At 39.7% G+C, this 25,758-nt stretch overlaps 1 protein-coding gene across 1 annotated transcript in view; it reads left to right on the top strand.

Moving 5' to 3' along the window:
* The window catches only part of PLCL1 (phospholipase C like 1 (inactive)), a 298,233-nt gene that overhangs the window by 270,232 nt on the left and 2,243 nt on the right, over positions 1-25,758 (top strand). The window lies entirely within an intron of this gene.

Consider the following 25,758-nt stretch of genomic DNA (forward strand, 5'->3'; position numbering starts at 1 on the left):
CTGTTGGGCCAAAAAGAAGTTCCTGATAAATTATTAACAAATTCAGTTTCAGAAAGTTGAGCTTTTTTCCTTAAACATGCATTAAGAGATGCATTTCTCATATACATTTAAAATATACTAAAAACCCTAAAAGTGTGGCCTGGGTTTCAGCAGTTAGTTCTGATTGTCTCGGGCCAGAAACATGGGTTTGTCTCACTGTAATTTTCTATTTCTCCAGATATAATTGAGCTTCGCTCTTTAAAGAGAAAAAAATATTAGGGAAGGTGGAATGGTTTAAGAGTTATTTGTGTACTCTGTTGGTCCATTATGGAATCAGTACTTTTTTCCTTCAGCCGGCCTGGATGAGTACATTTTCAATATCTGATATTGACACTCGAGAGCTATTGACAGTTTATTTGCTGGTGAAATCATGGCTGGTTGCACAACCCCTCCTTACTCTCTTACCTTCCAGATGGTTCTTTACACTTACTATAGATGTCGTAGGAAACAGGCTCTATTGTTCATTGTGCATTTGATATCAACCCAGAAACTTATAGCTAAGACTGCTAAAAATGAAGCAGGCATGTAAATTTGTGTGTGAAAAGTGTGTTTTAGTAATAACTTTGTCCTAATATTAAATCTGAATAAATGCAACTAAAGATTCTTAACAATGTGTATTGTATATCCTCTGAGTCAGCCCATGGAGTCTTTTCATGGAATCTGACACCAGAGAGGGAAAAAGCCAGCCATTTCCTTCCTGTTCTCTTTTATCTCCGATGCATTTTGCTTGGGAGAGGAAGAGTATCATTGAAAGGAACAATTATATATATATAGCATGTATGTGCGCATGCACGTGTGTGTGTGGGTGTGTATGTTATAACAGAGCACTCTGGTTTTTGTATTGCACAATCTGTTTATTATCCCCACTCATTGTAAGCTCTGTAATAATACATGTAGATATAATAATAACAATATTGGTGAAATAACAGCTTCTGCTGAGGTTTGGTTATCTAAATTTTTGTTCTTGTGAAAAATGTAAATATGTGTATAACAATACAATGACAAGCACCGCCAGGTTGCATATTGCGTCTCTGAATTTTGGAAGGTACTTTCTTAGCTACTGAATCACAGTTATATCACTCAGACTGTCTTATTTCAGCACTCCTTCACTTAATAGCCACCACTTTACAGATTATTGGGCTTGTCTCTGAAAGTACAATTTTGTTTTAGAACTTCCTCTCTGGTAAGAGGGAGAGGGAGCAAAGAGTAAAGTGATTACCACTGTCCTTATTTTTAAAATATCTGCTGCTTGGAAGGTCATTTCCTTTGGCTCCCTTGTCAAGGATTCCCAGGAAGAGTTTCCACAGGAGACCCTGAACTGCAGCTGGCCTTGAGAATTAATTACATGAGACTAGGAATTTCACTGAAGTTAAACATTAGTACAACCAAAATCATCTTCTACCCCACCACAATAATAATAATAATAATAATAATAATAATAATGATAATGATAATCTGATTTAACAATCTGATCTCTGCATTGGCCAGAGCTGTCATGTGCTACCACATGAGTTGTGCCCTACTCGGCTCTAGGGGGCGCCATTCCCTTTGAATCTATGTGAATGATGGCCTTCCCGATTTGTCATGTAGCTGTCAAGAAGTTGTCGGTCTAAGCATTTTCCTACCTCTAGCTTTTGTTTGTTTTCCATGAAGTCTTTGGGAGTGTCTTTAAGTATTTTTCATTTATATTCATTGTAATCAGTGCCTACTGCAATGGTTTGCCTCATAAGTTGACATTTACTAGAAGTCATAGTGATTTCCGAAGGATCCATGTGCAGGGTGTGTGTTTTTGTGAGCCTGTTATTCACTTGTATATTGAAGCATGGCGAGAAGCCCAACAAACCAGGGTGCTCTGTGCATCAGATGAGGACGATTTCATTTGTAGCTTAGCTAGATCTTTGATTGGTTTTGACAACCAAAGCTGGTTGATTCAGTTTGTAGCTCCAGATGACAGAAACAGAAGGCGTGGGGAAAATGACATCCAGTCCTCTTTTCAAGTCTGCTACAATCTTCTTGTGGAAAAATATTTAATTAAAAAAATTTGATATTCAGAGTAAAATACTCTGAAATTACTGAAGGGGATTGAAAAACAAACATACAAATAAACCTTTTTGATAGCTCACGTAGACTTGAGTGAGACAGATGTTTTGATGTCTGTCTGCCGTCTATAGGGAATAATTCCAAGTTCTTGGCCTGCATAGAAGGTGCTCAGTGATGAGGTCTTTGCTCAGCTCTGTACCTGCTCATTTCCTGCTCCCACACTCCCACAGTCCTGTGGGTCTTGGAACATATCGGGCAGTTCCTGACTCCATGCCCTTGCACATGCTGTTCCCACCTATCGTAATGTTTTTCCTTCTGCAGTCAGCTGACCAGAATCCCCTCGTCTCTCAAATTCAGCACAGGTGTTATGTTACTTTCTAGGGAAAGTTGCCCTGCTCTTTTCCTTCCATGTTCTTCATCTCCCAATTCTCGTCAAAATCAGACAGTTGAACCACGTTTTCGTGCTATTATCTGTAGCTCCCACACACTTTCATCCTTGCGTGCCCCATCCTGACTGCCTGCAGTGTAATGGTCATCCTTCCCAGCTCCTTCAGGGGGCACTGTGCCTTAGCATGGTGCTGGGCTGAAACTGGGAAAACGGGATTACAGAAGCTAGCAAGTTGTTTAAGATAACAGAACTCACTAGTTCGGCAGTGGACTGGAGGCAAACCTTGATCTGTGTGACTTGAAAGGCTCCTTTTAACATCCGCGGTCGTGGTGTCCAATGTCACTGTTTGATGTCTGTGTGCCAATTACGTGGGAAGATGGGCAGTTCTGCTGTGCTTGGTCTCTTTATTTTTTCATGGGGCTGATGTTTTGATCTCTTCTTTCTTCTCTGTGCCCCTGGGAAGTTTCATCTACTCCGGCCTATTCTTACTCAGGCTCGTCTTTTCCTGACAAGGTGTTCTGCCCTCACAGAAGACAGGCAGGTGCCCATGTGCACAGGACAGGCAACTGGTTTTAGCTTTTTCTCTCAGTAGTGCTAACACCCACCTTGACTTTTTTTCATGCTCTGGGTGCCCGGCTTTTGTCTGTCAGGTAACCAGTGACTGTCCTCAGGGTTTCTGTGGGGGTGTGTTGGTTTCCACATCACAGCTTCTGAGCCTTCCTGCCACGTTCCTCTGTGCATGCCGTGTACGTGCAGTGTGCGCCCAGGCACACAAACATTCTGAATGCACATTTCATATACTTGTTGGTGGCCCTGCTCTGCATTTCCCAATTCTAGTGCCCACATTCGGTTTTTCATGATTACAAGCGAAGCAGCACATGGTCTAAACTCAAGGTGTGTTTGTTGAATTAAATTATTTGAATACAAACCTCAAAAAGAGTGTTAAAAATTGCCCCAGTACAATAAGACTTTAGTCACTATTGCCTTAGTTGTTCTTAAGAGGACTGAGAAGAGATACTTTCATTCTCTTTGGGTTTCGTGTCTTTTCCCAGCATGGTTGACATGTCATTACCAATCCAAGTGACTGAACTTCAGAGTTTTTAATATGATCTTTTATGAAATGTGGGTAACATTTATCTTTGAGTTCCTTTCTCCATTTGTGAATCATCACCATCTTCATCATTGTCACTTTTTGAGTATTTATCAAGAGATCATCTTATGCCTACTGCTGTAAGTATATTGGATATAAAAATGCCATGGGAGTTTGCTCTCCTTCCTAGGAGTCACTTATGCCCCGAATAGGCAAACCTCCTTTCACTGGTCTTAATTACACTTTTGGAAAAATCCTCTAATCTTGGTTAATATTATTTTTAACTAAAAACAGAGAATTGTTTTGAAAAACAACTTGTGTATACCAGAAAAAAATTTTAGGGACATTTTAGGGAAAATCAGAATATTCACTGTAAGACTTAAATCAAGCATATGACTGATTGGAATGATGAATTTGATTCTTTTTCAAATATTTTCCTTAATATAGAGTGCAATGTAGCAACAACAATAAATAATAGCTATAAAATGCTTATTCTCTGTTAGACAGTGTTCCAAGTGCTTCACACTTATTAAATCATTGAATTCTAATAACAGCCAAGTGATGTAGGGACTATTGCTGTTTCTAAATTATGCAATACATGAGAAAACGGAGGGACAGAAAGTTTGGGTAAGTAGCTCACCTTTAGCAAGGTCACTAGCTGAGTGGCAGAGCCAGAGTCACAACCCAGGCAGTGGCCCTGGTGTCCCTGTCCATAGTACGACCAGACTGCCCACCCGTTAGATCGCTGTTTCCCATATAATGTAGGAAAAACACACCAACAGCAGCAAAGCCATACTTTATAATAATACTTACAACCCTAGACTTGCCAATATGTAAAGCTGAGCAGGTCTCCAGATCATCAGAGAAGGGTGTGTTGTTCGTAACACAATAAGCGCACTGTGCCCAAATGTTGAACACAGAGGTTTCTGTGTGGTCGGGTGTGATGATAAGTTAACCCAAGAACATTAAAAAGAGGGGTGACTGTTATGGGCTGGATTGTGTCACCCCAAAGTCATATGTTGAAATCCTAATCCCAGTGTTTCAGAGTGTGACTGGTTTTGGAGATTGGGCCTCATGAGGTAATTGAGTTGAAACGAAGCCATTAGGGTAGGACTGGCATCCTTCCAAGAAGAGAACCCGTACAGATGCAAACAGGAGAAAGGCCTGGTGAAGACACAGGGAGAAGATGGCTGTCTCCAAGCCAAGGAGAGAAGCCTCAGGAGGTGCTGGCCCTGCCCACACCTTAACCTTGGACTTTGAGTTTCCAGAACTGTGAGAAACACACTCCTGTTGTTTAATCTGCCTGGTCTGTGGTGCTTTGTCACAGCAGCCCTAGAAAACTAATACGCTGACTGCCCCAGTCAGTTTGCGCTGGTCTGACAGGAATACCACAGACTGAGTGGCTTGAACCACAGATTTGTACCCTCCCAGTTCTGGAGGCTGGGAAGTCGGAGATCAGGTGTCAGTGGGTCAAGTTCCAGTGAGCTCCCTCTTCCTGGTGGAGGGATAGGGAGCTCAAGTCTCTTTAACCCCCTACAAGGGCACCAATCCTGGGGACTTCACCCTCAGGACCTCACACTGAGATCTAATTACCTTCCAGAGGCTTTGCCTTTGGATTAAGACTCGACAGGTGAAATTTGAAGGAGCACATTTACTCGTAGTAGTGACCCAGGAAGAAAAAGATAGAAAGCTAAAGTTTAAGAAGTTTTCTAATTTAAAACTCATTAGAACCGCTCCCCCACCCCAATTTCTATTGATCATTGGCTGAAAAATATAATTTAATTAGAATGCATTTTAATGTGCAGTGGGTGACTTGTTCTCCATGTGGGCAGGTAGAACGATCTCCTTAGTGATACAATTAGAAGAATTCCACAAGCTCACGTCTCCCGCCAAATACATCAGCTACTGCTCGCTGGTTTCTGCCTCCCCAGATACACTTAATGATAACTCTACCTGACCTTGAAATTGCTATTAGTATCATGGTCAGTCCTTTGATTTTTTTCTTATCAGAAAAATTCTTGTTAAAAAGAGGAAGGACACACGGGCCTGGACAATGGTGGGTGGCTGTGGGAGAGCGGTGGGAGGGCAGAGGTGGAAGAGGGGATAAAGGGGATAAATGGTGGTGGAAAAGCATAATAAAAATGGAACTACTGAAAACCCCTGCATCAGGATTCCTTCTCCCAGCATTCAGCCATCTCTTTCGAACTGTTGATTCCTGTGCAGAAATATTATTTACTTCCCCCCCCCAATAAAACAATGATTTGTTTTAAAAAATGGATGGGCTAGTCTTGAGGTGAGTTGATGGTTTTGTGCCGGCATTAAAAAGTTGGAAAATGAGATTTTTGGGGTGTGGGTGACAGCAGTCCTGGGTGATTCTAGGCCAAGGTGAAAGCATATTCAGTGGCCCCCAGTTCCTTCTTTCATTCGACAAATGCTTTGGATCCCTGCTTTGGGCAGGGCCCTGTGCTAGCTGCGGGGATACACCCGTGCACATGGCGGGGGCGGCCAGCACACTCAGCTGTGTGTGGTCTTGTGGGAGATTCGGAGGTTAGAAAGGGGAAGCCATAATCAGTTATGAGATTGCAGTTGTGGCAAGTGCTCTGTCAGGAAAGAAGCTGGAGAGGTGAAAAATAATTTTACTTAATTCAGTATATGTTGAAGGTTGGGACTATCTTTTAGCGTTTGTCCAATATGGAAAACACTAGCCACATAGTAATAAATGTAATTAAAATTAAATGAAACCACACAATCAGTTCCTCAGTGGTGGTAATCCTATTTCAAGTGCTCAGTGGCCATGGGTGGCTGGTGATCACCATATGGGACATTAGAGATACAGAATAATTCCAGTATTATAGAAAGTTTCTTTGGCAAACACAGCCTGGGCTGTAGAGTTATGCCAGAATTATGCAGTAAAATAAGAGATCCCTCAATTGTTAATTCCTTAGAAAATAGGAGATATATACATATATATACATACACACACATCAGATATATATCCGAGGAGCCCACATTTGGCTACAGGCCACAGTACAAATCTCATCTTAGTGTGGCCTTCAGAATGAGGAATGAGACTTGGTTTTCAACTGCAGACAGAACTCCTTTTCTCATCATATTATGAATAATGAGGTTTTGAATTCTTTGAGTGTTCATTTTTGTATTTATGAGCAATTTGTCCACAGTAACTAGGGGATTTTTATATTTTTTCCTTTCATTATAAAAACCCAACTATATAAAATAAACATCCTGTGGTATATAAGTATGGGAGAGTTGGAGACTGTTACTTTAAAATAATACAGCAATGTCTGTATTCTCCACAGCTGAGAAAATTCATTTCAACCTCAGTACAGCCAATCTCTATTTTTCCAAATACAAGAGAAAAAAAGAAGATAATAATATGTGGGTAGAGAAGAGGAAATCCGCCATTGTGCTTTGTTAACACCCTTGAACTTGATTACATTAGTGGAAGACTAACTTAAAATATGCAACCCGAAGTTGAGGATTAAGAAAAGAGTACATCCTGGTGAGGGACATGCTTTTGCTGCCACTCAAGGTCACCCTTTGAAGAGAGCTGAGACAGCCCCCAGGATCCATTGATTTCTCCCTCCTGACGCACCTCTGGCAGGTGTCAGCCTAGCTCTTCGAACATGTGAATATGGCCAGTTAAAGAGTAAGGACGAGCGGCCCCTGGGATCCTGCTAGTAGATGGTCAGAGTGCTTCTGTGTTATCCCGAATAGACCTTATGTAAATTTATAGGTAAGCTGCACACCAAGCAGCATCTGAAATCAACAAATATTGATAAACAAAGTTTCCTTAGAGGAATATTGCTTCTCAAGCCCAGGGTGACAGAGCTTTAGGATTCTGCCTAGGAGTTTAAGTCCCTGTCCCCAGCGAGGTTGCTTCACCTTGTTAAGTGGGTCATTTCTTTAACAACACGCTGTCGTTCTTGTATTAGTTTCCACTCACCCACTATGTTTCAGCTGTGGTGTTCTCTAGTTCTCCGAATAGCCCATGGTAACTTCTGCCTTCTGGGGTGATTTTGCTTGTGGCTAAGTTTTGGATATTTTTTCCTTTCAAGTTTCTTATAAAAGAGGAAAGATGGACACGAGAAGGGTAAAATGATCTGCTGCCCCCAGCCCCGGGGCTTTCCCAAGGGGCTGCCTGGAGCGAGCCATCGCTTCCTTGGCCCTCTTCTCATTTTCATTTGGATTCTAAACGTTAGGTGCTAATGTTCATTTTGCTTCACTGGCAAGTTAAAAATGATAGAACTGTTTCCTAAGAAGACTGGAGAGTGAGGGGGGCTGGTTTTAGCTAGTGTGGTGGGTGCCTGTGTGTGTATTCTTAGTCTCTTTGTATGCTGATAATTATAGAACTGACCTTTGCCCTCCACCCCTGTATTTCTGGTGGACATTCAGTCACGGCAGGATGGGAGGGGGGTGATGGGAAGTATCTGTGGGGTAGACCTTTCCAATTGCCCTTCAACTCATGTATCACCCTTATTGTGAATATTCATAAATGTATATTAACATTTTCTATTTGCTAAATCCTGCTAATAAGCCCTATCAAGTAAAGATCTTTATGTGTTATAACTATCAATAAATTACTTAAACTAGAGAGCTTTAGTGTCATAGTAGATTGAGTTGTGAATGTTAAAATTTTCCAAACAGCAAGTATAAAGATTATTTTATACACAGCACTGATATGTTAACCTATTTTTTATCATGTAAGTAAGCATTTATTGGATTTTTTAGTTATCATTTTTTCTTTCACCAGTTGTGAAAGCAATAGCTAGATGTTTTTTATCTTTGAAGAGGTATAACTATTTCAATTTTGCTGAGTTATTTTTCATCTGAAAATACGTGTCTATGGTGTTCACTCCTAATTTATATGCTTCCTTATACATGTTGGTGATACATGAATGTTTTTTGATGACTTGTAAGTTTTCAGAATTCATTTGAGATCACTTTTATGTAATTAGAATGATTGAGGCTCAAATCTACATGAAAGCAGAGGAATAAACAAATGATTTTAGAAGGCAATTTTTAACCATTGCAACACAAGCTTTTGTGAACAGAGAACTCCCTAGTGAGCCCCAAAACAGGGGCACCACCTGGTGGACACAATGAGAATTCCTCATTTTCTGGAGGTTGCAATGCATAGACTATATAAATCCCTATTTTTTTACTTTTAAGTTTAGGAAGCTTTACTTGTGTATTTAAACTAATATGTCTTACATTTTTAATTCCTGCATAACTTGTTGACTTTATTCAAGTAACAGGACTCTGAAATAAAGAGAAAAAACTATTAGGATACTAGGAAAATGAAGTGAGAATAAGGAGTCCAAGAAGTAAAGGCTTTCAGTTATTCCATTTTATATTTAGTCTTTGTCCTTTGACAATTCGTTGTTCAGCTTGTGGTTTATTCATATAAAAAGGCTTTTATAAGAGATTTCAGCTCCCCTCCAGCTCCCCTACTTCCGACCTCTCTCCCTGCCTACACACCTAAGCTTCACAGGGCTGTGTTTACTCTACCCGATCCACTTCCTTCCCTCCCACACACTCCGCAGTCAACTTTAATCTGTCTTCTTCCCCTGACACCCCATGAGGTCGTTCTCACCAAGGTCACTAGTCACCTTCTTGTCACAAAAGCTTGTTAATACTTTTTAGCTTCTATCTTATTTGACTACGTGGGGACATTTCTACCTGGCTGATCACTCCCTCTTTGCATCACCACTTCCTGGGGTTTCTGGGACACCACACTCTCCCGGTCTTCCTCTTACTGCTCTGGCTCTTCCCTTGCAGGAGTTGCTGCAGGTTACCCATCGTCTCCTCTTGCATGAGGTGCTGCTGTTCCTATGGTTCTAACCCAGGCTCTCCTCTTACTTCATCCTTTCTCTTTAGGTCATATTGTCCATGCAAATGGTTTTTGTTGTCCTCTTATGCTATCAAATCCCAACGACATATCTTTGGTGCATGTATCTCTCCTTATCTCTAGATGACCTCCACTTGCCACCTCTCCCTCTCAGCCACTCACCAGGCGTCATCACACTTTGGAGGTCTGTCAGCCCCAGCGAGGTCTCCATGTCTCAAACTGTGCTCATCCCCAGCCTATCCTCAGCGACACCTCTTGTGTCCCTACCTGCATGAATGGATGGCAACTCAGAGTTATCCAAGCAAGAGTCCTGGGAGTTAATCCTTGATCTTTCCCCTAAATTTCCAACTATACGCAGTCCCCAAGTTTTATTGGGTAAACCTCCCAATTATCTCCCTAGAGATCTCGTTTCCATAGCTGTCACCCTGGTTCTCTTCCTATCACTTGAGTTGGTGAAAAATCTTTCTGCTCTCATACACCCCAGCCTCTCCCCTCCCCACAGCTCAGCAGCTGGGGTGACCTTTCTAAACTTAAGTCTGGCCATGGCCGTGTGCCTGCTTACAGTCCTTCCAGGGTTTCTCATGGCTCCTCCTGCAAACTGCCTAATATCCCTAAGGAGCTCTTGGTGACCTCCTTCCTCTCCAGCTGCGTGTCTCATCGCCTTCCTCTTCCATGTCCTCCTGCAGCCACACTGGACTTTTCCAGTTACTCAGCGTCACCGGCTGTGCTCTCGGGCTGAGCAAGTACATAGGCTGCCGCTTCTGCTTCAGAGGGGTCTGTACCCCTGCTCCCTGGGAGATTCACCCTGTTGTTTATACACTGCACTGGGGGCACTTTATTTGTCAGCTGAGGTGCCCCAAATTCAGAGTACCTTTTCCGACTCCACCCCTTCTCCCACCAGCTGTGCTCAGTGGGGCTGGCTATTGTGCCATTGGTCTCCACGGGAGCCTGTTCTTCCCCCATCAGACCACTTTAATTGCTTCCTTATCTCTTTCCCACTGGAGAGTCTCTCTTAATTAAACACAGCAATTTTAAACTGAGCCCTAATTAATTATATACTTTTAATATGAACAGTGAACGCAAAGAGCATCTAATTTAACCTTCTTGTTGAATAGAGAAGGAAGCTGCAGCCCAGAGGAGTCAGCGATTTTCCCAAGGTCACACAGCTGACTCATCATTTCTGAATCATTCTTCCCACTGCAGATATCACTGTCCTCACTCTCCTTTGATTCCGGCTTTCTCTGCAAGAAGCTCAGACAGCCTGAACAGGGATGAAACCATGGTTTAAACTCCATTTTATCTTGGTTATCAACCAATCAAAAGCTGTGATTAAAATTTTTTTAAGGCCTGTCATTTCTTATTCAAAGTAAAACTTTTTTTGGCTGAGTTATAGGGAACAGGGACTCACTCGGGCGTCTTCAGGTGAGACTGTATGTGACAGGGCAGGAAACATGTTTCCTGGGAAGGAGAGAGGCAGAGAAAGGGCCGCCTCACAGAGCCTTGGGCTGGAAGACCATGACAGCTCAGCCTGGCTGGCTGTAGGGGACTGTGCTATCCTTTCATCTGCCAGAGGATTTTGACTCGAATGCTCTGGCTTTAGAGGGGCTGAGCTCTCTCCTGTCTCTTTTTTTCCTCTGCATATTTTTCTAGCATCTCTTTCTACTGCAACTGACTAAGGCTCTTTGAATTTCCTGAGCTCACTTTCTGAGTTATTCTGATTGGTTTGACTGACTACTGTCATTGCTGCCTGGAGTCAGGCCAGCTCGTAGGTCACTGGGCAGCCACTGGTTGGCCACTCCTGGGCCCAATGTATGAATGCTCGGTCCAAGTTGGCTGCTCCTTAAATTCACTTTTAATAAGCAGTAGCTCATTTCATTTGATAGTTGCCATACTGTCATTAAAACACACACACACACACACACACACACACACAATGACCTATTGGGTAGAAAGTGCAGGAAAGTTGCCCCTTTGAGAATGTCTTAGGAAGGTGGGCTCTTATAGTACATAGCAGGGCCTTCCCAGTTCAAGGTCAGCCTGGGTTAGTTTCTATAGTAAAGCTGTGCATCTGGGCAGGATTATACATGGCTTGTCAAATGAAGTTCTGGATTCTCTACATGGTGATGATTTAAACTTCTTCTAAAAAATGTGAGTTTTTCAGTCTGCATAGCTAAGGCCTGAATTATATTGGCTATTGAAACATGGGAATTTAATAGAAGGTTCTCTCCCACTAGTTTGGTTTTCAGTCATCTACCCCGGGACAGAATCTGAGGCCTGGATTGAAAGAGCGTTTCGGCAGGTGTCAGCGTGACGCTCCCAGAATTGAATGGGGTTTTTCCAGGCACATACTTTTGTAAAGTTGATTGAAAAACAAGAATGTATGAATGATGATATTTGACATTCAGAAGAAATGTTTTGACAAGTGTATGTCGTAATTTAACGGTGCATGTTTCATAAAGTGGACAGGAGTAAAGCCGTGGGATGAATGGCTGTCAGGGAAGTGGTACTTAATGGCTGTGAGCTTGCTGCGGAGTTCCCTCATGTTCCTGCTGTCCGTCACTGTTTTCAGAGCGACTGGTACCGTGTGGACCTGGATGGATCCAGGATTTTCAAAAAGAGCTACGAAAGATGTTACGGACATTTGTGGACATTCAGTATGCATTTTATATCAGGTGAAATTGCCAAATGAATGTTAATTTCATTGGATTAATAGTAGCATCATGGTTGTGTATCATGTCCTTATTTTTATGATATGCCTAGTGAGGTTTTTAGGATGAAGTATACATAGACAGGTAGATGGGAATAGATCAGTTGATTAAGCCAACATGACATAATATGGACAATTGGAAAATACAGATGCTTTTAGCTCAGCTTTTGTGCAGCATAACTTTACAAATAAACATAAGTTGAAGGAAAATGTGTTGCTGGTAGCTTGGTGCTCGGTTTGAGTCTGAGATCTGAAGCTTGAGTGAGTCTCAGGGTAGAGAAAACAGATCTTGACATCTCCTTGAAGCAACAAGCAGTCTGGTGTGTAACCAAATGCCTTGCAGGATCTGGGGCACCCACAGGGAGTACCTCATTAATGGCCAAATCTCTAAACGGTCTTTGTGGAGGGAGCCAAGTTGGCCGCTCCCCAATTTAACTATTAATGAGAAGTAACCCATTGCATTTGATGGCTGCCTTGCTGTTATTAATCAAACAATGACCCACTGGTGGAGGATGCAGGGACATTGCCCCTGTGACAATGGCTTGTTAATAGCTATTTGGCCACCGCAACGGACATGGAACCTAGAACTCCTGCCAGCGTCAGTGGGTATCCGCAGGGCCTCTGGTGGGTCTGGCCCTGCACTCGCCGTGATGTTCTTCCAAAGGGGAGAGTTTCTGCCTCTTTAAAAGTGCTATGATTTTGCAGGGAATACAGAATAAATGTCCTTGGTAAAAGGGCACATTGAGACCAGATGCACATAGAAGGCAGTGTCAACTGTGCCCCTGACATTGTGCAACACAGGACCAGATGTCACCCCAAACCACTTGCTTACTGAAATTTTCAGCACTGAGGAGGAGGTTACGCAGCTTGAAGGCCTTGTGTGATCCGTTCATTCTGATAGAGGGCCATTGTTATTGTATCTACACTTCTATTCTGGTATTTCTACAGATTTATTTTTTGGATGGATCAAGTAGCCAATAATTTAAGCAATGTAATCAGTAAATTTCTTAAAGTAAAACCTTACCAAGCAAATACCAGAATGCATCTTTAAAAATATCCTTCTAATATTAGTAACTGTCTCTGTAACAGCCTTTGTCTGTTTGGGGGTTTAGAGCATCCTACATCTTCCAAGCTGTTGTAAATGTTCTTTTTGAAAAGGGAAGAGCACGAGTTGGCTTAGTAGACGTTTCTATAGAAGCTCTTCTGTGTTTAGCTTATGGCACTCACAAGCATAGTATGAATTTAGATTTCAGGGTCGTTGATTTCCACGGAAAGTTAATTTGAGATACTGGAACTTTTAGCTGATGACCATCTATTCCTAAAGCTGCATTTGAAATGCAGTTAATTACCTTTGTCACCTTGCTACAGGTTGATGGTAATCTTCTGTCCTTTGTTATTAGAGCTGTCGACAGAGAGGTGGATGACCCCAGCAACAGCAAGAAAAGAGCAGACAGCAGGGGCACCAACAGGCAGCGACTCCTTGTTACTTTATCGAATTGTTCTTTTGTCAAAATGACTGCAAGAGAATTTTCAGGATGCCAGTATCGTCACACAAACCTACATTCATGAAGCTTTCTGCAGTAGAATCACAGTTTAAAAGTTTAGCTCGGGATTTTCTATTATTCAGCTCACTGGGGTTGAGGCGATTGTGTTGACATTTTCTCTAAGTGGATTAGGCTTGCAGGCATTTGCCCAAAGCAGACAGATGGCTTCTTAACCAGAGCACCCTCGCGGGGACCTGTCTTATGGTATCTTTAGAAATAGAGTGGGTCTGTCACAAAAGATAATGTTTGTCATTAATTTCTTTTGGTGACAGATGATTTCAGTACATTTTTACTTTCTCATCTGGATCAAATGAAACAGCTGTTTAAATTTTTTTTTTTTTAATTTCAATAGTGAGAAATGCTTTGGTGTTTTACACTGAACAATGTTGTAACTTCTAAATTACAAGAAAAGAAGCTTGTGGAGTGCGGAGGATGACATGTTCTGGGGGTCCCCATGTCAGTGCAATTGTTACTCTTTTTAATTTAATCACTATGGGGGCTTTTATAGGACCGGTGGGTGATCAATCTTGAATTTTATTCTCATTAACAGTTGATTCCCACCCCTTCACCAGCTTGTCCTTTTTAAGTTTCAGAGTGGTTTTGTTTCCTCAACTCGATAAGGTAAAGTGCAGTAGACATCCATAACATTATCATTATTGATACCAAAACATTTCATTTATGTAAACCTTTTAATTTTCTGTTTATACAGTAATAACAATAGTGTATAAACATTAGTTTGCCATGTATCCCAGGCATTATTCTGAATGAGTCACCTGTATTGTCTTTATTAATCTCACAATAAGCCTAGAGATGGGTGTAATTACTACAGCATCTTATGGATGAGAAGACCGAGGCACCTAACGACCTTGTCCAAGGTCAAAAAGCTAAGAGGTAGTGGAGCCAGGATTTAAAACCAGGTAGTCTGATGGTGGAGGTCACAGAATACATTCACCTATTGAACAGCAATATGGTTATTATATGAGAGACCAAACTGTTATTATGTGAGAGAAATCAGAGAATCCCCGAGAATCCCCGAGAATCAGTACTGCTTCCTCCCTCCTGGAGTTCTGGCTCTGCCACTTGGCTGTGTGTGCTGCTGTCACCGGCAGCCAACTTGGACGTGAGGTTGTTAGGGGCTCACAGGCCCTGCAAGGAGCTTCCGTGTCCTGGAGACCTGAGAACTGAGGAGTCCTCACCTTAACAGCATCCTTTAAAATGCCCAGCTGGTGCAGGTGACGAAGTTGATTCTTACAAAATCTTCTTTTCTGGATCTGATGTATTAGGGCTTATGAGGACACCTTTGAAATGAAGACCAAGCGTCTTCTCCACGTTTCTTCCACATACGAAATCTTCTCCCATTGCTTTCGTACTTGAGGTTTCTGAACATTTGGCTCAGATTAAAATGATTACATTCTTCCAAACTCTGAAATTTGCCACACTGAAGGCAGAAATCAGACATCACAGTGTTTTTATGGGACATTCATGGGGTTCTATCAAATTATTTTTTTTTCAAACTAAATAGGTCTTAAGCTGTTTTTTCTTTGTATTCTAAGATCTAATAGATGAGATGTTCAACATATCACATGATGTATCTAAATACAGTGAAGAAAAGACATTTATTGGCCTGGGAAACAGGCATTATTAGTTATTTCTTTCATACTTCTTTCCTGTGTGAACCTGGGCAATATATTTATTTAGTTTTCTTGAGTCCATTTCTTGATTTATAAAGTTAAACAAATGGTATCAATAGTTGTCCTTCTAATGTTTCAAAAATTTGAAATAATTGCTAAGAACTCTTAGCAGAACAAAATCATACTGTCGTTAAAAAATACTTTATTAAGTATATTCTACTCTCAGTGTTGCTTAGGTATAAATATCAAGGAAATGAAATAAATTCTAAGTAAGTAAAATATAAGAAAAAAATGGAATGTATAGGCCATTTTTGATGCTGTTCCATAGAGGCAGTGTCCTTCTAGAACGTTCTCCTATACTATTTGTAGCTATATCTGTAAGACAGTAGAAGGATTGAGGACTCAAGGTGCTAGCATCAAAAGATTCTCATACTCTGTTTCACAGGGGGCAAACACAAGGCCAACGGCTGAATCCAGCCCTCCATCCTGCTGTATCTGTCCCGGCACCTTGTTCCTACCCGGTGGCAGCGCTGAGCTCTCACTTAACTGTTAAGGAGTAGTTACATTTATACAGTCCTAAAATTGCATTCGTCCCTTTGAAGGCCACTGCAAGGCTGATGTGGCCCCCAGTGAAAATGAGTTTGACACCCCTGCTCTATTTTACTCGTTATAAGATGTCTAGAGAGAAACAAAGGTTCTTCTCTATCCTTCACGTTGTTGCTCAGTTGTCACTGACACAGGGAAGCCTTGCCTGATCTTCTAGACCCCATGTTCTCACGGTGTCACATTCCTTTTCTTTAAGCACGTAGCACAGCTTGTGTTTGGACATAACTTTATTTTTATGACTGTTTGATTTATGCCTGTATCCCTAATTAGACTTAAATTCTGTGTGGTCAAGAAGGGCGTCTTCATAGCATCCCCAGTGTAGTCTGGTGGTTCTTAATGGGTGTAGCACTGCCCCCTAGAGGGTATTTTGGAAAAGTGTGGATGTGATTGGGAGGATTTTCCTGGGGTTTCGCGGTGGTGGCCAGGAATGCTGGGTGTCCTGCGGTGTAGCACAGTGCAACATAATGAAGAATTGCCCCTGTCCCGCAAGGCTTTCTTAAGCCCTGCCAGACTAAACCTTCTAAAATGCAAACTGAAGTAATTTAGTACATTACGTTAATTTTTTACAAGAAGTTACATGAAAGGCCCAGTATATGAGTTTCTGAGGGAAATCTAAATGAATAAAGATATTATTTTCAAATTAGTGAATAATTTACTCACTCTGGAAATTCTGTCTACTTTACTGTATAATTATTATACAGTAATACTGGAACAAACTGGGAAGTGAGACATGGGTTTTAATTCTAAACATTATTTTTTATTATTGACCGTCCATGGTAGGCATCCCACAGTGTCCTGCAAAGTAGAAGCTGATATTATCAATCACAAGAAAAATGTCCTTTGAGGGTTTTTTTGAAGATTTAGCAACTTTGGTGGGATGTATGGACATCATTTACTTCCTCACTTGTGGGACTATCAGGCTTCTTCTCCATGGGGAGAGCCTGTATTTGTTTTGGCATGCTATCCCTACCTTAATTAAGGTTATTGCTTCTTTTATTATATGCAAATAATTCTGGTCTGTTGCCATTATTTGTTTTTATATTAGTGTCTGTCTGGTACATCTGCATTTTCATTTTTTAATATAGTTTTTTTTTGCCTGGGATGGCATTTGATCTTCTTATTTCTCCTTTACATTTAAATGAATCCATATTAAGTAAGCACAGGCATCTGTCCACTTCATTATGGTTTCTTGTATCCCTGCCCAGGCATTTACATATTGCAACACATATTATTTTGTGTGTGTATATATATGTGTATATACACACACACATATTTTTAAATTCTCACCCAAGGACATTTTTTCATTGCTTTTAGAGATAAAGGAAGGGAGAGAGAGAAGCATCGATAGATTGCCTCCCATACATGCCCAGACTGGGGATCGTACGCACCTGGACTGGGGTTCAAGCCTGCAACCCAGGCATGTGCCCTGACTGGGAACAAAACCCACAACTTTTTAGTTGCAAGACAGTGTTCCACCACCTGAGCCACACCAGCTAGGGTCACAGATATTATTTTGTTCTAAATGATTGGTCCCTATTTCTGCTTATGTTATAGCCAGGATACTATATTTACTAAATTTTTAATAATGTATGTAACTAACTTGTACTATTTATGACTTTCACTTTAGGATAATGAATGGGACCTTACAAAGCATTTGATTTAAAGGGTCTTGGTTTTGATAAGGTTGAGAACCACAGGTCAAAAACAAAGTCTGCTATGTGGTAAATGTTTAACAAATACGTGCTTGATGTTGATAGCTAACTTGTCCCGAGAGCAAAGGGAGGAGGTGAGTGTGTCCCAGTTCCCTTAGACGTAACTTAGAACAGTGTATGTTAGGGAACAGAGCATGTTAAATTTCATACTTTATTTAAAGCTCTGGTAAGCAAGTGCGTCTCAGTGTAATAGGTTTCGTTGATGAATGCGGACATTACCCATCATTCATTGTATCTGTTGTTAGCATTGTTGCTACTGTATTATATTAATTTTATAATCATGATTATATTATTATTTTTCAGCTTTACTGAGATATAATTGGCATGTAACATTGTGTAAGTTTAAGGTATCCAATGTGTTGATTTGATCTATACATATATTGCGAGATAAATATCACAATAAGGTTAGACAACACATTCACAACCTCCTATAATTACCTTTCTTTGCAGTGAAGCTTTTAAGATTTACTGTTAGCAACTTTCAAGCATATAGTACAGTATTGTTAACTCTAGTCGATTCAGAACTTACGCACTTTGTAACTAGAAGTCTGTATCCTTTTGACCACCTTCCCCCCTCTCTCCTAGCCCCTGCCCTTCACGACACCGGTACACGCTGTTCATGAGTCCCATTGTTTTAGACTTCAGTGTAAGTGAGGCCTCCAGTGGTTGTCTTCCCTGCCTCATTTCTATGCCTTCGAAATTCATCTGTGATGCCGCAAATGGCAGGATTACCTTCTTTCTCATCATATATAAATAATTTTTTCTATATATTAACATTAGAGATGTTATGTATATTAAAGATATATAGAATAAAATGTTACATGTAAAAGATGTGAGATATATATATCTGCAAAGGAGATTTACAGTGTGAGTACGTGAGTTTATTCTTGTATTATTTATTTACTAATTATTGCATTATTTGTATTATTTGTCTTTTTCTAATTATTGTTTTATTTCATACTTTAAGTTATCATTTCTCTTTTAGGTAATGAATGCTGGTAATTAACTTACTTTTGCCCACCACTGTATATACATATGTCTCGTATCTTTTATCTATTCATCAGTTTGATAAACACTTAGATTGTTTCCATGTCTTGGGTACTATAAATAATGCTGTGGTGAACATGGGGATGCAGGTATCTTTGAGATTCCTATTTCATTTCTTTTGGCAATATACCCAGAAGTAGAATTGCTGGATATTATAGTTCTATTTTTAATTTTTTGAAGACTCTCCATACTCCTTTCCACAGTGGCTGCACCAGTTTACATTCCCACCAACAGTGCACAAGGGCTCCCTTTTCCTGCATCTTTGCCAGTGCTTTTTATTGCTTTTTATTTTTTTGCTAATAGCCACCCTAACAGGTGTGAGGTAGTTTGCTACCTCATTATGGTTTTGATTTGCATTCCCCTGCTGGTTAGTGATGTAGAACACCTTTCCATGTCCATGTGGGCCATTTATATGTCTTCTTTGAAAAAGTGTCTATTCAGGTCTTTTGCCCATTGTAAAAATCCAGTTGTTATTATTATGATTATTTTGCTATTGAGTTGTTATACATTTTGAGTTGTTATACTAATATATATAGAAAGTTTCTTATATATTAGGGATACCAACCTCTTAACAGATACATGGTTTGCAAATATTCTCTCGCATTCTGTAGATTGCCCTTTCATCTCATTAATAGTTTCTTCTGCTGTGAAGGAGCGTTTTAGTGTGATGTAGTGCCGCTTGTTTATTTTTGCTTTTGTTGCTTATGCTTCTATTGTCATATCCAAAAAACATCATCGTCAATATCAATGTCAAGGAGGGTTTTCCCTAAGTTTTTTTATTAGGAGTTGTATGATTTCAAGTCTTACATTTAAGTCTTTAATCCATTTTGAGATAATTTTTGTGAGTATATACTATAGGGGTATAATTTTATTTATTTGCACGTGAATGTCCACTTTTCTTAGCACCATTTATTGGAAATACTATCTTTTTCCCATTGAATATTTTTGGCTCAAATACTAGTTGACCATATATGCATGGGTTTAATGCTAGGCTCTCAATTCTGTTCCATTTGTCCATGTATCTGTTTTTATGCCTGTGCCACACTGTTTTTTGATTACCGTTGCTTTGTAATATAGTTTGAAATCAGGAAGTATAATGCTTCCAGCTTTTTTCCCCCCATCAGGATTGCTTTGATTATTTGGGTTTTTTTTTTTTGTGATTTCATGTAAACTTTAAGGTTGTTTTTCTCTTTCTGTGAAAAATGCCATTGGAATTTTGATAGGACTTCCATGGAATCTATAGACATCTTGGGGTAGTATGGATATTTTAATGATACTGATTATTCTGATCCATCAATATGGATCCATGAATATATCCATGAACATGAGATATATTTCCACTTTTTGTGTATTTTCTTCAATTTCTTTCATCAATATCTTATAGTTTTTAGTGTACAAGCCTTTCACTTCCTTGGTTAAATTTACTACTAAGTATTTTATTATTTTTGATATTTTTTTCATTGGAATTTTATAATCTCTTTTTCTGATAGTTCATTGTTAGTTTATACAAACACAATTGATTTTTGTATGTTGATTTTGTATCCTGCAGCTTTCCTGAATTCATTTATTAGTTCTACCAGTTTTTTGGTGGAGTCTTTAGGGTTTGTATATATAAGACCATGTCATCTACAATCAGAGACAATTTTACTTCTTCCATTCTGATTTGGATTCCTTTTATTTTTTTTCTTGTCTAACTACTCTGGCTAGGACTTCAAGTACCATGCCGAATAGGAATAGTGTGACACTAGACACCCTTGTCTTGTTCTTGACTTTAGGTGACAAGTTTTCTACCTTTTACCATTGAGTACATTGCCTGTAGGTTTCTGGTACATTTTTTTTCTATACCCAATTTGTTGAGAGTTTTTATTTTAAAAGGATGTTGAATTTTATCAACTAAGTTTTATGCATATATTAAGATGATAATATAATTTTTATCTTTATCAGTGTGATACAATTACATTATTATTATTAGTGAATAGTGTTTAAATAATGTTAAACTACTTCATATATATATAGTATTCTATATTACAAGGACACAAAAATGGCCTCCTCTGAATTAAAAACAATTTTTTAAAAACATGGTTGATACAGAGGTTTTCTACTTACAACACAGTAAATTACCATTTTGAAGCAAATAGGTTTCTTTGTTCTTTCCACATTAAAGTTAGTCAAGGTTTTGTGATAAGGAAGATATTGTAACAATGTAAGATGTTAGTTGAGAAAGAAATCTTGAAAAAGATCTTATTGGTCTGGTCATTAAAACATGTTTTCAAATTTAACTTTGAATATTATTTTAATTTTGTTGAATTTTAATAGAGTATAACTTCAATATTTTATAGCTTCTGTATGGTCACACTTATTGAACATATCATTTTGCTTTATTTTGCAATGTTGCTTTCTCTTTGATATGAAATTATTCTTAAAATGTCTTTGAAATATCTTCTATACTTTATAAATCTTCTTTCTTCCTTCAGAGCTAGATTCTCCGGTGTTAAGAAGACATTTATGTTTTGTTTCCATAGTCTTTAGAAACATTTGAGTTTATGACCAATACTAAAATGCATCAGTTACAAAGCTAATTTTAAAAACTGAACTTTATATAAAATGATAAAATCTAATGACTTAGGTGAACATGTCCAATGTAATTCCCTTTCTGTTCCTATAAGAATAAAATAACCTAATGCCATTACATGATAAAGTTTTGAAAAGCAGTGTTTAATTTGTTTTGAGTTCAGAATTTCAGAAGAGTAACATACAAAGCTCCATTAAGCTAATACTCTGAGACCAGAGTTACTTTCCAATTTTTCATCCGTATATCTTCAGTGTTCAAAGAGTAAAAAATCAACTTAAAATATTTTTTGTTCTCCTAAATTTTTTATTGTTATTATATGATAGTTGTCCCAATTTCTCCCCCTTTGCCCTCTTCCACCCAGCCCAACCCCCTAAAAATTCAACTTTTTAAGTGGTGAGTAGAATGTTGTTCAAATATTTGGTTGCCAAGGTGTTGAAAAATAATGAATCTGAATGTTGATTACTAAATGCAATGGAAACTTCTATTTTTGTGCAGTTAAGGTATTTAGCACACAGTCCCCTAGTGGCTGCACCTCCGTGCCCTGTGACTTGCTAACATCTCCTCCACATTCCCTACATGGCTGAGTTTCACTCTGCAGAGCGAGAATTCCAGGCTATGTTTGCATGGTTGTACCCAATGTTCCAGAAATGTGGCATCAAGAGAAATACATCTGTCGTGGCATCAGTACATTTTTGACCTGCTATTTTAATTTTTAAATATAGGACATTGTAATAGTTGTTTTATCACTTCAGAGTAAAATATTTAACCTCTGTATGTAATGCAGAGATTCCCCGAAAGCATGGTTTCTGAACTAGTAAGATGGTAATGATGCACAGCCCACCAGAGTATGTCTTGTCCACCAAATAATAGCTGGAAAAATGAAGAGCCGCTAATTCCGCCACGCTGTCTGCAGCCTGCTTTCACTGCAGCAGGACCCATGGGTGGCTCCGGCTGTGGCTGTGGACTCTCACATGGAAAGAACATCAGGGGAATCAGTTTGTCTTGGAGCGTGTGCTGAAAAATACCCACGCTAGTCTGCTTGGAGACAGAGCTGCGTTTGTTTATGTGTGTAGCTGTGTATATGTGAGGGTGTCTCCATTCCCAGAGTCTCCATCGGCTGCTTTAAATATTTGTGGTGTGCTCTGAGACAGCCCACACATTTCCTTCATACGTGATAAGGACACTAGTTAAGACGTTCTGCTCTTCCACGCCCTGACATCACAAGGGATGGTGCAGGTCATGGGAAAATGAGTGTGAAGGAGCCTCGGAGGTCTTTGTGAGTTACTCTACCAGGTGTAGCCCCAACTGTTTTCAAACAGGAATAACAAAAATCCTAAATGTTTTTGATAGATAATAAAATATGCTACTAATAGATAACTTAAAAATATATAATAGTAACTTACATTTAAGACTCCCACCCCTTTTATGTTGTGATAAAATGAGAGAATGTGTGCCAATTGGTTTGCACTCAGTATATTAAGTGTTCGATAAATGTTAGTTTATTTTCAGTCATAAATTTATTAGGAGTAATGAAAATTGTGGTGATATTATACAGCAGCCCCATTTACAATCGAAATTGCATCAGATTTTTCTTGATTTCTAGATAATGTATTTTAATTGCAGTTTAATGCAATTGGAAGGATTTGGTTTTGAATACCTAAGGCTTCTTTTTAAAAACATAATTAATCGTCACTAATTTTTAATTTAAAATCACTGTAGTGATCACTCTATGTTTTTCTATAATTCCAATGTTACTTTTTAAATGTGTCGGGATTTCCACGGACGCTTACATTCCGAAACCAGAGAACTATGGAGGCCGACTTGATGACCGTCGCTCTTGAGACTTGATAGTCTGGTTGTCCCACCAGCATCATCTCTGCCTGAGATGCCTTCTATTACTGTTACTCTTTTTGGGGTTTAAGAAGTCTTTCTCATTTTTTTCCCCGGAAGCATTCCTAGTACCAGAGAGAGAAGAATTACAAATTCCTATGAGATTGCCAGTATACTGAAACATTGGCTTGACATTTCTTCCAGGTTGAGTTTTCAGTGATCAAATTGTACGTTTATTTTACATTCTAGGCCATGACAGTCTCAGACTTTAGCACGCAAGGGGTGTTTGAATTTATATCCCACCAAATAAAGTTAATTTTCCTGGGTTTCTCTTCTATACCTTTTCCTCTCCCAAGGCCTCTCTTTGAGAATTTGTGAGCGTATTCTTTAGAAATGCCCTGTTACAGTACTCCTTAAATGCGTACTGCACACCGATACCTGTAAATGGCATAGCTGGTCTGAATGCCTACTACAGCTGGCAGAAAGTGGTACACAGGGGAGCGATGTTTTCAGGGGGAGATGTGGTGTAAGCTGGCTAGTTAGGGGGAGTTTGAGAAGGCGTGTAACGGAGTAGACAGGGATGCTACTTGGTCAGAGGAAGTCACTGCACAAAAAGTGGGAAAAGTCAGCCCTGAAAAAAATGCCACAATGGTCTCTGTTAACAATAAACCTCACCTTCTCTACAGTCTTTCCCTAGGATGAGTCTCTTCTGGTCGTGGTACCTTCATCAGGAGCAGTTGATTCCTTGAACCACAAAATAGAAAATTTCTCCTATTTAAAAAAAATAGAAAACAAAATCTTTACCTGTTTCAGTGTAAACTCTAATTTAGCCTTTCATGTTGTTCTTCTTCTATGAGTTAACAGCTTGATCTTGTTTCTGTTTGTTTCTGCCTGCGCCGTTTGGCCAGGGCGCGCCGACCCCGGGTTATCAGATGCTGCGGTGGTGCTCTGTGCCTGGCACAGACTGCGTTCTCTCACTGGCCCTTGTTTGCTGGAGACTGACTTCTGTTTAGCTGAACTGGCACCGTCTGGCATTTAGGCCTGGAAGCCACCTCTCAGACGGATGAAATGACATCCTGACTAATTGGATGTGTTTTATAACCTGCTGCAGGAAAAGGATGGGAGAGCATTCTGCACTAACTAGGAACATCAAGCTTGATATATTTGCATGTTTCACTGTTCTCTTGCAGTGGAGAAAGATGCCAGTTTTGCTTTCGTTAATGCTTTTAAAATTCTTGATAAAAATTTCAAAGCTAAAAGAAAAAAGAGCTCTCAAAAGTAATACTCTCAAAATGAGTGTGGGTATAATCTCTTTATTAATACAGTTTGGATTTTTAATGGAATCTTTCCATTTGTGAAAACAATAGTAAGATAAATACCTCTCTTTACACAGACAGTTGTAGATGCATTTAAAACAAGTTAGTAAAATTTATATTAACATGTGCACGGTACCATGATATTTATTATAATAGAAGACTATGTTAATTGCTTTTCACATCATCTAGTAGCATAGTTTACTTGTGATTATTTAAATCACTAGTAGCTTTTCAACATATTTTCTTTAAGCTTGAGCACTGTGAGGAAGGCAGAAGGATATTTTCATTTTGAGAAAAAAGAAAATGGCCCAGCAGGAGACTGCTGGAGCTAAAAGCAAAGCTAAGACAGTTTGACTTCTGTTCTTGCCAGTGCGTGCGTGGCGCGCTGTCTTCCCGACTCTGCAGATCCCATCTCTACGTTCAGTCGGATTGTGACACGTGGGTAATGACTTCTTTATCTGTGTTGTTTCCATGGGCAACAGTGACTAGGAGGCTGCAATGTGTTTGTGGAGAGTGCACGGTTTGCCTGGAAGAGATGCTATATCATGGCGTGGTTAACACTACAGGCTCGGGAGCCCATTGCTGGGCTTCACTTAAACCCCAGCCCCACCACTTACCAGCTGCATGACTCTGGGAAAGGTCACCCCTCTGGGCCTCAGGGTTTTTTTTTTTCATTCATAAGCTGAAGATAAAAAAATGCCAATCTAATGGCACATTGTGACATGCGAATGAATGCACATATGTGAAAAGCACAAAGGAGGAAGAGTGCCTGCTCCAAGCAACTTTATGTGCTGTCTTATTATTACTTAAGAATTGCATTTTTCAAAGTGGACGTGACTTTGTTTTTCAGGGACCAGAGGGGACTCCTTACATATACACTGTTAAGAACCGACTCCCCAAATTCTGCTGGCAGAATGAATATTTCTCCCTTAGATAATCTCTATCTGACAGTGTTTGTTCTCTAGTACTTATTCTTAGTCTAAATTATAAACATGGTGTGCGGAACAGGGCACTGACCCAGGAGGCAAGAGGCCTGGACTTCAGTTGCAGCTCGGGTCAGTCGTGTAAGCTCCTCAAGCCCGGCTTCCTTCCTCCTCACGAGAAGGCTACACTGTATACACCTTCCAAGTCTAAAATCCCGTTCCCTGATTGAGACACTTGGGTTGTTTACTTTAACAAAAATATCAGGCAAACCCCTACTTATTCATCCTTTTTAGTTAAGACTATTATTAGAAGGACTTAACTATTACTATATATGATAGAATTGACAAGTGCCTGTGTAAGTGTTGAGGAATGCTCTGTTCTGAGGCATTTTGTAAAATACAAGGTTCCTCATATGTCCTAAAGGAAAAGCATTCATCAAATGA

This window comes from Desmodus rotundus, chromosome 2, assembly GCF_022682495.2.
Source record: "Desmodus rotundus isolate HL8 chromosome 2, HLdesRot8A.1, whole genome shotgun sequence".
Lineage (NCBI taxonomy): Eukaryota > Metazoa > Chordata > Mammalia > Chiroptera > Phyllostomidae > Desmodus > Desmodus rotundus.